The sequence below is a fragment of the Cavia porcellus genome, unplaced genomic scaffold (genome assembly GCF_034190915.1).
Source record: "Cavia porcellus strain 051 isolate PalLab524CR breed Dunkin Hartley unplaced genomic scaffold, mCavPor4.1 scaffold_7, whole genome shotgun sequence".
Taxonomy (NCBI): Eukaryota; Metazoa; Chordata; class Mammalia; order Rodentia; family Caviidae; genus Cavia; species Cavia porcellus.
In genome coordinates this window covers 82,068,459-82,079,650 of record NW_026947490.1, presented here as the reverse complement: position 1 = coordinate 82,079,650, position 11,192 = coordinate 82,068,459, and positions in this window count along the sequence as shown.

The following is an 11,192-nucleotide window of genomic DNA, read 5'->3' as shown; positions in this document are numbered from 1 at the left end:
TCCACAAATTCTCCTTCAGCTCTGTGTCTTGATATTCTATATGGTGACTTCGTTAGTGCATGTAGAGTCTACAGGTTCGTCTGCAGTTTCTACATGGAAATGTATTTTTTTCCTCCATCCCCAGTCACTCTTTTGTCTCAAAGTCAGTGCTGATTGCCCTGCATTAACTGAATGTTTTGGAAACAGAGTCAAGTTCATGAACTGAAGAGTGAACCAAGCATATACAAGGTAGGAATTAAATTTCCGTTTTCCAGATCATATCCACATGGACATACACAATACACAGTACATGTGACTGTTTTTCTAGAGAATATGGAGGCTGCTTCCATCTTTGACACAATCTGTGCCATGGAGCGCTTTTAAACCTTGTTTCACAAACATGTATCCTGACTGAGGTTGAACGTGTTTCATGGAAATAATACAGAAACCTGGGGATACACTGAATGTGTACTCTACCAGCATCTCAATCATAGGCAAAAATAAGCATGAAAGAAAAACCTAATAGTGTGGGACATAGGGGATGATGGAACATGGCAATATCAACTCCTGGACCAAGGAAGGTCTCCCTGAGTTCAGCTTGTCATAGGGTGATAATAGAGACTGGGTGTGACCTACTGAACATCCAGTGGAAATTTATGGAGAAATCTGTTCATATTAACCCTCCAAACATATTTACAAAGGTGAATTTAAACAGTTGAACTTTGGCAAGAAGCAATCTGGTATTTCCAATTTTTCATCTGACAAATGTCTATTCATTTTAGATACCCATTTATTAACATTTAAATTTAGGAGATCTGATTTCTACTTCATTTCTTTACATATCCTAGATATTAGTACTTTTATGATAAAATACTGGCAAAAGCTAGTTCCCTCACTATGTGTTGCCTCTTCATCCTATGAGTGGCTTCTCTTGTAGTGCAAAACCTCTGTAGTGAAAGGTCACAGGTGATGTTTCTTTGTTATTTTCTGTGCAATGGAGGTTTTGTTCATAAAGTTGGCCTCAACCAATGTCATCAAGACATCTTATTCTATTTTCCCACACAGTTAGTGTTTTGATTTTCATATTTATACCTTTGATCAACTTCAATTACAGTTTAGTGCGTGGTGAAACAATGGCTCTAGTTTTACCCTGTGGTATGTGGAAGCCAGATTTTCCAACACCGTTTATGAGGTTTTACTTCTTCTAGTTAATGTGTTTGGTTCCATTTTCAAAGATTGAAGTGGCTGAGTATGCTTGTAGGTATTTCTGCATATTTCAATTTGTTCCATTGGTTTTCAGGTCATTCTCATCCTCTTTTCCAGTAGCAAGGTGTATTTTTAAATCACCATAGCTTTGCAGCCCAATTTAAAGGCAGAGATTGTAATGTCCCTTGTCTTGCATTTGTTCCCATAAATGTTTCTGGTATTCTAGGTCTCTTCTGCTTCCAAATAAATTGTGGAATAGTTTTCTCTAAATCTATGAGATATGCTACTGTAATTTTGCTATGGATTGTATTAAATCTGTATAAACACTCTGAAAGTATGGGCATTTTTACAGTATTCAATCTTCCAAAATAATAAGGGATATCAACACACTTTCTGATATCCACTTCAATCAGTCTTTTAGAAAGCAATACTTTTCAAGAAGAGGTCTTTTATTTGTTAGATTTATTCCCATGTATATTCTTTTTGAATGGAGCTATGAACATAAATTTTTCCAATGCCTCTTGTAAAAATCTAAAAATGAAGAAGTGTTTTTATTATCTACTTAATGTAACATTATTATTGAATAACTGATAAGAAATAATTTTAAGAAATAATTAAAGCACTTGCTTTTTGTGATTTTAGATGTTAAAGTGGGTATACATGATAATATCTCCTTTTTGATGTCCCATTCTGCTATTAGGCTGACAAGTGTCTTGGACAGGTACTGTTTTGGCACAGGTGGGAACTGCATATTTCCCTGGCTGTCCATGTTCTGGTCTTCTCAACTAAACAATCCAATATTCATCTCAGATATAATAGCAATTTGTATTTCCATCTGTCTCTCATTACAAGTCAATGTTTGATTTGAGTTTTATTAAATCTTTCCACTCTATCTCATCAGACTGAGCAAGTCATGTATAGACTTTAATGCACTTAGTGTCATCAGAAAACTTTCCTAGATTAAGTTTAATCTGCTTTAGATTAGTGAGAAAGAGAGAACTTAGACAGTGTCTTATGACATAATTATAGTTTGAAGGCAAATAAAAATTACTTCTTTTGTGAAGAAAGTTGGGACATAAGGCAATTCTGACCCCTTGTCAATTTTTCTACATTGTGGTCCATGAAATGGTGGAGAACCATAATTAATAATTCTCTGTGCATTCCATTTTGGTTCTAGAACACATGTTTTTCCTGTGAAGGTTCCAGAAATATCAAATGGCACTACTTTTGGTGCCTCATTGCCCTGTGCCTTCCAGGAAAGCTCTTGTACTACCAGGCTAAAACACTGGCCCTCAGAAGTCACTTTCCCAACATTAAAAGGTAAAGCATTTTGCACTGCTTAAGTATGTATCAAAAGCAACAAGGTACTTTGATCTTGTATTCATGTTTAAAAAGAATAAAATATCAGACATTTGTGTTAATTTCTATTTATTTTTATATTCTCAAATCATGCCTTAAGAAAATTCCACTCAAAGGAAAGTGAACACCATCCAAAATGAGCTCAGAAGATAAAATTTGACAAACCTATCTCTGCTCAAACTGGTGTGTAATTTTTTCTTCTCCAGAAATTTGTCTACTTACTCCCATAAGTGTTTTCATGAGGACAAGTTAAAATTGACCTTGACAAAACAACCTGTTTAAAAAAGAAAGCAGAATTTAGCATAAAACTAACTTTCTCTGGTGACCAATTTTTGAGTTCTCCATTCACTATGTTCTTTATAGTCATTGCCTGCCAAACGAATAGCTGGAAAAAATTGTTGCACTATACAAGTGAAATAAATCAGAAAACCTTAAATACTTCATAGTTTGTTTTATGTAAGAAAGCAAGAATATAAATATGTTGAATGACAAAAAAAGAGAGGTAAAAACAAAGATATTCTGAAAAACTAAAGGGAACTAAGAAAAGGAGAGATGTTAGAGGAAATGTGGTGAAACAAGAATTAAAGAGATTTAGGCACATGTGTAAGGACCTACAACAAATGCATTCAATATATAATGTAAACACTATTGATAAAAATGAATAACAATAAGAAATCACTAGTTAATAGATTACATATTCTCATTTTAGAAATAGTTGTTCAAGTTACAAAGTTGAAACACCTAAAGTGGACTTTCAGTGAGCATGCAGTTTTGCTCAATGATCCAAAAAACACTCAGTAATATGGTTATCTGTCTTATACACTTAAACATATATGCAGTTATAACCTTTAGAGCACTTTCTTTTCTTTTTTTGGTAGAATGACAATTACACATTTTGGGTTTTATTACTCCCACAGTTCTTATTACTTTTTTTGAAGAGAGTAAAACCAAATGTGACATATCAGAATAGAGTCAGTCAAATCAAAAGGATGGACATAATAGATAATGTAAAAGCTAAATATAAGGTGATCAACAATGGTTACCATACTGCTTCTTGCTATTTTAAGAATTGGCAGTTATAATAAAATTGAACTAACCACGAAAGAATAAAACCAAAGCATTGGAGACATTCCAGGATTTTTTTTTAAATTTTATTTAAGGAGAAAAAAGAAAAAACAAAACAGAAAAAGGGTACAAGTTGTACAGAATTTCAGAAAAAATAAACAGTAGGAAATCACTAGTTAATTACATATTGTCATCTTAGAAATAGTTGTTGAAGTTACAAAATTAAAGCATACAGAGGTGACTTTCAAACAGTGAGACTGGAAACAGTTTTGTTCAATAATCCAACAAAACTCAGTAATATGGTTATCTATCTTATACACTTGAATATATATGTAGTTATATGTTTTAGAGAACTTTCTTTTCCTTTCTTTTGTACAAAGACAATTACACATTTTGGGTTTTATTACCCCCACAGTTCTTATTACTTTTTTTTTTTTTTTTTGAAGAAAGTAAAACCAAATGTGACATAACAGAACAGAGTCAGTCAAATCAAAAGGATGGACATAATACATAATGTAAAAACAAAACACAAGGTGATCAACAATGGTTACCATAATGCCTCTTGTTATCCTAAAAAGAATTGCCTACATCATCAGTTATAATAAAATTGAACAAAACAGTAAAGAATAAGACCAATAAAACCAAAACATTGGAGACATTAGAGGACTTCAAAAGAAGATAATAGTCAACCAGAATGGGCATCATAATGAATCTAATTGTCTTCATAGTTGTTGCCTATACTTTCGAACTCAGTACTATCAAGCATAACAGAATAGAGGAAAATCAGTCAAAACAAGATGGTGAGAGCAATACAGAGTTTCAAATCAAGTTAATAGGAAATCAAAGTGGGTTACTATACTATATCCTGCTATTTTTAATTTATTTTTCCCTTAGTTAAAAGGATAAAAATGTAAAAGTAGATAATAAAAAGGAGATTGACATAAAAAAAAAGAGGGCATAACAACAAAACAGCGCAGGTCAAAACATAGCCATTTAAGCAAAATAGTGTTTCACCACAAGATAATCTCGACATAATAGTAGTTACCATAGTGTCTCTTCCCTTAAAATCTTTGGGTATAACTTCGTATACTGTAGCATCAAACGTATCAAGACAATGTAAAACCGTTCAAGAGAATGACAGTATTACAGGATATTTAGAATCAACTAACACAAAATGAACAATGGTTTCTGTATAATCCCCTTGTCTATAAAAGTTTTTGTTTATATTATCACATATAATAAAATCCAATAAGATACAACACGTTAAAACCGATGGAGACAGAAGAACAAAAGCTTGATGGGACTTCAAAACAAGAGGATATTAAATCAGCACTACCTATTATGATGTCTTGTTTTCTCCAAAATGGCTGTTCCTGCCATCCAACCTTCTCTGCCTCATTTCTGTTGAGCTTTTTTCTGTCACTAGTTGTGAGTTTTTCCTCTTCATTTCGCTTTCTGCTCCATTCATTGTGGCCGCTCTGCCACTGTTTCTGGAATCTTGGTATTTTTCATTTTTAGAATATCCTGCAGGAATCTCTGTAGAGTTGAATTGGTGGTTGCAAATTTCCCTAGTTCCTCTTTATCCTGGAACCACCTTGTTTTTCCATGAATTTCTAGGGACATTTGTGCAGGATATATCAATCTTGGCTGGAGGTTATTATCTTTCAAAGCTTGAATTATTTCCCCCCACACTCTGTGATTTGATGGTTTGTGGTGAGAAGTCTGCTGTAATTCTGATGGGTGTTCCCTTGTAAGTCATCTGTTTCTTGTCTCTGATGGCTTTTAATATTCTGTTCTTATATTGGCTTTCTGGAATTTTGATTATTATATGCCTTGGTATAGCTCTGTTTGGGTTGTAGGTGGCTGGGGTTCTGTATGCCTCATACATCTGAGTATCTTTACCTTTTGCTAAATTAGGGAAATTCTCCTGGATTATTTCTGTGAATAGCTTTTGTAGCTCATTTGTTTCAGTCCCTACTTCTTCTATTATGATCTTAATTCTTAAGTTATAGATCCTCTTTTCATCTTCTAGTCTTTTTATTATTGCTGTTTGTTTTCTTGTTATTTTTAAGAAGTTTTTCATCTCATGCTCCCACCTTATAAATCTGTCCTCTAGTTCTGGTAATCTATCCTTAGTTTCTTTCAAGCTGTTATGCCAGCTTTCAATAGAGTTTTTAGTTTCCTGGTAATCTCTGTGAACCTGCTTCACGTATTCTATGTTTTCTCTATTTTCTCCATCAAACAATTCTCCCCTTTTTTTCTGTTCCTCCATTCCACCATCTGTTTTTTCTTGGGCGGTGCTTAGCATTTCTCTAACTATTCTACTTATTTCTTGCTTTATTTCATTAAATACTTCATTTTTGAACTCGTCTATGAGGCTCAAGAGATACCAATTTATGTCTATTGGTGCCGTATCTGATATTGCATGTTTTCTGTCTTCATTCTCTCTTGCTGTTATTTTTCCTGGATCAGTGTTCTCAGGATTGGAGACTGAGGACCATTTCTTGTTGCTCCCTTTTCCCATACTTTTTGTTCCTTCCATACAAGTGTATGTAGGAGGCTCAGTTTTTTTTTTTTTTTTTTTTTTTTTCTCTTTGTCTGTTACAGTTTGTTTGAATGCACTGGCTAGGTGTTCCTGCCCATTGCAGTGTACTAGGGAGACACAGACCTGGGCAGCCTCTGCTGGGCCCACCCCTCCAGGTCAACCTACTGAATGTTTCACTGCTAGGGTGCACCGCCAGGCACAGGGACCTGATTTGGGCTAGCTTACAGGATCTTAGTCCGCAACATCACCAGGCCAAGCGCTCCCCACCACTCCCGCTTAAGAGGGGAATATGCAACTAAAGTCACTGCAGGGCTGTGTTCCGGCTAGTCTGCCCATTCCCAGAATGTTCTCTGTTGGAGCCTCCTAGTCTATGAAAGGGTCCCCATTTCTCTCACTCACTGCAGGTCAATGCAGGGCTCCCTGCCAGTCCCGCTCTCAACGCTGTTTGGTTCATCGATTTCAGCTCTCAGAGCTTTCACGTGCCTCTTTCCCTGCTGTGCAGATTGGGACGCAGTATTGGCAGCAGGAAATTCAAATCACGCCTTCCAGTGGCACGGGATCCAGCTTCCACACTGAGATTTTATCTGTTCCTGTTATAGCATCAGGATTGCATTTCCAGTTGGTTTCTCTCAGCTTACTTTGTTCCTGGGTTGGCAAGGTACATCTCCCCTCCCATAGGACTCCTCACATGGCACCACTCCTGGATTCTAAGCTGGTAACCTCAGAGAGCCTCCGTGGCTGCTGTTATTTGTCTGTCATGTTCTCCTAGATGACATTACAGGATTTTAAATGAAAATAATAGTTTATTTTTTAAATTTTATATTACTTGTAACCTTTTTCAGTTTTTTTCCTTTTTCTCCTTAAATAAAAAAAATGAGTAACAACCAAAAATTTTTAAAAAGGAGGTAGAAAAATTTGAGACAGAGGAAGATAATCACAAGTAACTTTGACAAACTCACTAAAAGGAGCCACATGAATGTTAATGTTGTTTTCTTTCAAAAAAGACCAGAACACAGCACAGGCACACACATTCTCACCACTGGGAGAGGGGTCTGCCAGTTGCAACAGGAATGTCCAGGAGCTGGAGCAGGAATCAATCTGCTCACTGACAAGGAGAGCAAAGATCTAGACAGTGGGGATGACATTCACACAGCGTCAGATTCTTTGTGGAGGACACAACTGCTCATGGCACTCAGTATTTGACATGTTCACAAAGCAAGCATCATTAATATAAAAAGTATGATCTGAGTATATGGACAAAAATGAAGGCTGATGAAGAGTTAAAAAGACAACAAAGCCCTCTCACATGAGCTGTCAGATTCTCTTGAATGCATCTTTGTTACCAGATTTACTCAGTGCACTCACAACTGCTGTGGACAATGTCTGGTCTGAGGGTCCAATCACAACTCTGTTTATACAGCAAGAAGAAATGCAAATAGGGCCTCCCTGTGCTCATGAAAACCAGCCCAGCCCTCACCTGCAGCTCTGCTAAGCAGCCCAGCCCTGGATAAACAGAGGTTCCCACTTAGAGATCAGGACTGAGCACAGACAATCGCTATGGATTTGGGTCTGACTTGTGTTTTCCTGTTTGCACTTATGAAAGGTAAATTATGGACAACAAGCGATAAGGGAAGGGTAAGTGGACATGATTAGGATAAACAGTGGACATGTATGACAGTTTCCTGTCTGGGAGGTCCTTGTGTTTTCAGATGTCCAGGCTGAGAAGCAGCTATTGGAGTCCAGGGGAGGCTTGGTGCAGCCTGTGTGTTTCGAGGAAATCCCCTGTGCAGCTTCTAGATTCCTGTTCAGGAGCTGTGGATTACACTGTTTCCTCCAGACTCCAGGAAAGGGGCTAGAGTGAATCACATACCTCAATCATGATAGTACTTTATACACTACTCAGACTCCGTGAAGGGCCGATTCACCATCTCCCAAGAGAATGGCAAGAACACACTGTACCTGCAAATGAGCAGCCTAAGACATGGGGACATGGCTCTGTATCATATTGCTGCAGCACACAGTGAGGGGACATCATTGAGAGCTCATACCAAACTCTCCTGACTTGGAACCATAGGGGGTGCACATTCCATGGGGGAAGAAACAGGGCTCCAGGAGCAGGTGCAGGAAAGGAAGCTGGCATGTGAGGGCTTTCATTTAGCCTCTAGGAATTTTTTTCTACTTTAACACCCTGTGACCTGAGGAAACCCTGAAATACATAGCCTTCATATGATATTTGACCTATCTGAGGTGAAGTAAATATTCTCGGTTAAAATTAATTGCATATGTACATATATATGTACTTACTTTATTCATCTTTTATTTAGGGATTTCACGTAATGGTTATCCATTGCCATCTCAAGGAAAAAAATTTGTGCAATGTGATTTTTTTTAAATATCAAATTAACTGCGCATGGTGGCTCATTATTGTGTATCACTTGGGGTGTGAGACTGGAGGATTAATTGTAAATGTGAGACCATCCTGGGCTACAAAGTGAGCCCAAAGCCAGCCTGAACTGCATAGTGGAACCATGTCTCCAAAAGACAAAAAAAGTCGATTGAACATCATGCAAAAATGAATTTGCTACTTTTATTCTTGTGATGAGATGTTGTCAAATGCTGAAATACAAGCTTCAGAGTAGGAAATTAAATCTATCATGTCTGCGTTTATAAATCTGAAAAATAAATGGCCCAATCCTCACCTTGGCAATGTAAGAATACCTGATTCCTAAGCTCAGCCCCATCCCCATTAGGAGTCCTTAGCTCAGGGATGAGAGAGAGGAGAGAGCTGGATGAACTCAAGACAGAGCCAATGGGATTCAGTGAACACTTTCTTCTCAAGAGCACTAGCAGGACTTCAGCCTGCAATTTCTTTTTGGACTTTAGAAACTAGGAATTCATAAAATACAGCATGCTACACTAAAAACAATCTCTCCCCTCTCTCTGTCCCCACTTCTCTTTTTCTCTCACTCTCTCTACCCCCCTTATTTAAATCAGTTAAATAATGGAGACTACGTAAGAACAAATACTCCAGTTTCGTTATTCAGAATTTCCTTTCTAAACTGATTTCCATAAATCTGACCTTACACATTTAGTTTTATTTTATAGCAGTCTCCTTTCTCAGGTGATTCTGCATGTATCAGTGGCATATACTATAATTTAAAAAGTAAAATACAGATATTGGAACTCAGGACCCTGGGAAACCAAGCAAGCAGCTGAAGGTTGTGTTTATTAGGGGCTTTAATCCAATACACTGCATTTAATTCCAAAGACCAGTCCCACTGGTCCCAGCATGTTTTGAGCAGCTGCCCTCTGTAACCCTGAGGACTCTGCTGTGCATCACTGTGTGAGAGACACGGAGTGAGATCAGTATGCACTGAGATAGAATTACCATGTAGAGACAAAAAAATTGAGCCTTAGGGCACTGAGGGACTGAGCAGCATTTTGACACAGGTCAGAAGTTGTGCAGAGAAAGAATAGGGGGTGGATTCCTGGTGGGATCGATGAATCCCTGAGTGGTTACAGACACACACAGAGAGAAATATACACAGACACATACACAGAGAGAGAGGAACACAGACACAGACACACACACACACACACACACACACACACACACACATAGTGACCTTGGACACTTCCTCCTTTGATGTATCTGCTTCTTGTCTTATTCTACATCTTGACCAATGTGAGGTAACTCCTATACTCTGTCTCATTTTCCCACCATGATCTGATTTTCAGAAAGTATAGGATAAAATATACTTCCATTATAAGTTCCATTTCCAGTGTCTGAATTTTTCATATACTTCAGGAACACAAATACAGAATGGCAAAATTTCAGTTACCATCTCTTCTTGTAAGTACAAAAACCCTCAGGAATCCAAAATGCATTAATTAAAGAACTTATTTAATATTAAAACCAATAAAGTGCCTGTGCACTGTGGAGGTAGTCACAAAGACAGTGTGCCAATGAATCTGCAGGAATTTCCTATGGAACCTGCAAGTGCCAAATTATCAATCTTTTCAAAGAAGTGAATCAGGAGCTCAGATAAATCAGAAGCTTGATGCTTAAAAATAGAAAATTATGCACTTGACTGCAGATACACCCATCACATTAAATCTGGTTAGATACATGATTGGTAATTATAAGCTCTACCAGCACATGTATAAGATAATCTCTTATTCAAGAGGCACCGTTATTAGCGAGAAAGCAATACTATTACCAACAGCCAACCTGTAACCATCACAGAGAAATTTATTGAACTTGTTAATTTGGTAGAAACTGAGCTCAGGGACTCACAAGGCACACGAATATAGCTGTGGACAAAATCAGGAACTTCAAGAGATATTTTTTTATTTTACTAGAAAGTAAAAAAGAAAATAAAAAATGTTCTGACTACTCAATAAAGGGAATCTGTAAAAAGAAGAGAAGTGATTTTCTACCTGACTTAGTCACAGGTTGGGGTCCACTGCCACCACTACCCTATAGGAAATGAATGAATGTAACATTCATAAAAATAAGGGCTTAAAGATAGCGAAACTGAAGTGGAAAATGAAAACCCTTCACTTGGAAGAAAGAAAAGAAATGAGAGTCAGACAGCTACCTGTGTGAGAAGGTAATGGCCAGATAACTGATTGTCTTTGTTGCTGGCTGCATTGATTAAAGAGGCAAAAATGCCATTTCCCTGGGACTTGTGCCAGGCCCTGAGGTCCCAGCTCAGGAATCATTGCCTGCCTGCAAATTCCTACATCAGCTTCATTAGATTTTCTTTCATGCTGTCAGTGATTTATATCTAAAATTTATGGGTTGGTTTAAAGCAATCTTAGATATGAAGTGAAGTCAACAATAGGCAACAAGATAATGCACTAATACAATGACCTTAGAATGGAGTATATCCACACATGCCAAAAATGTTTTCACTTACAGTCTAAAGTGTTTTTTTATACCAAACTTAATAACAGGAAGTGATCTAGTGGATCAAGTGCAGGACTCTGAGCAAACATTGAGAATCTCATGCTTGGCTAGTTTTATCTTCAAAAT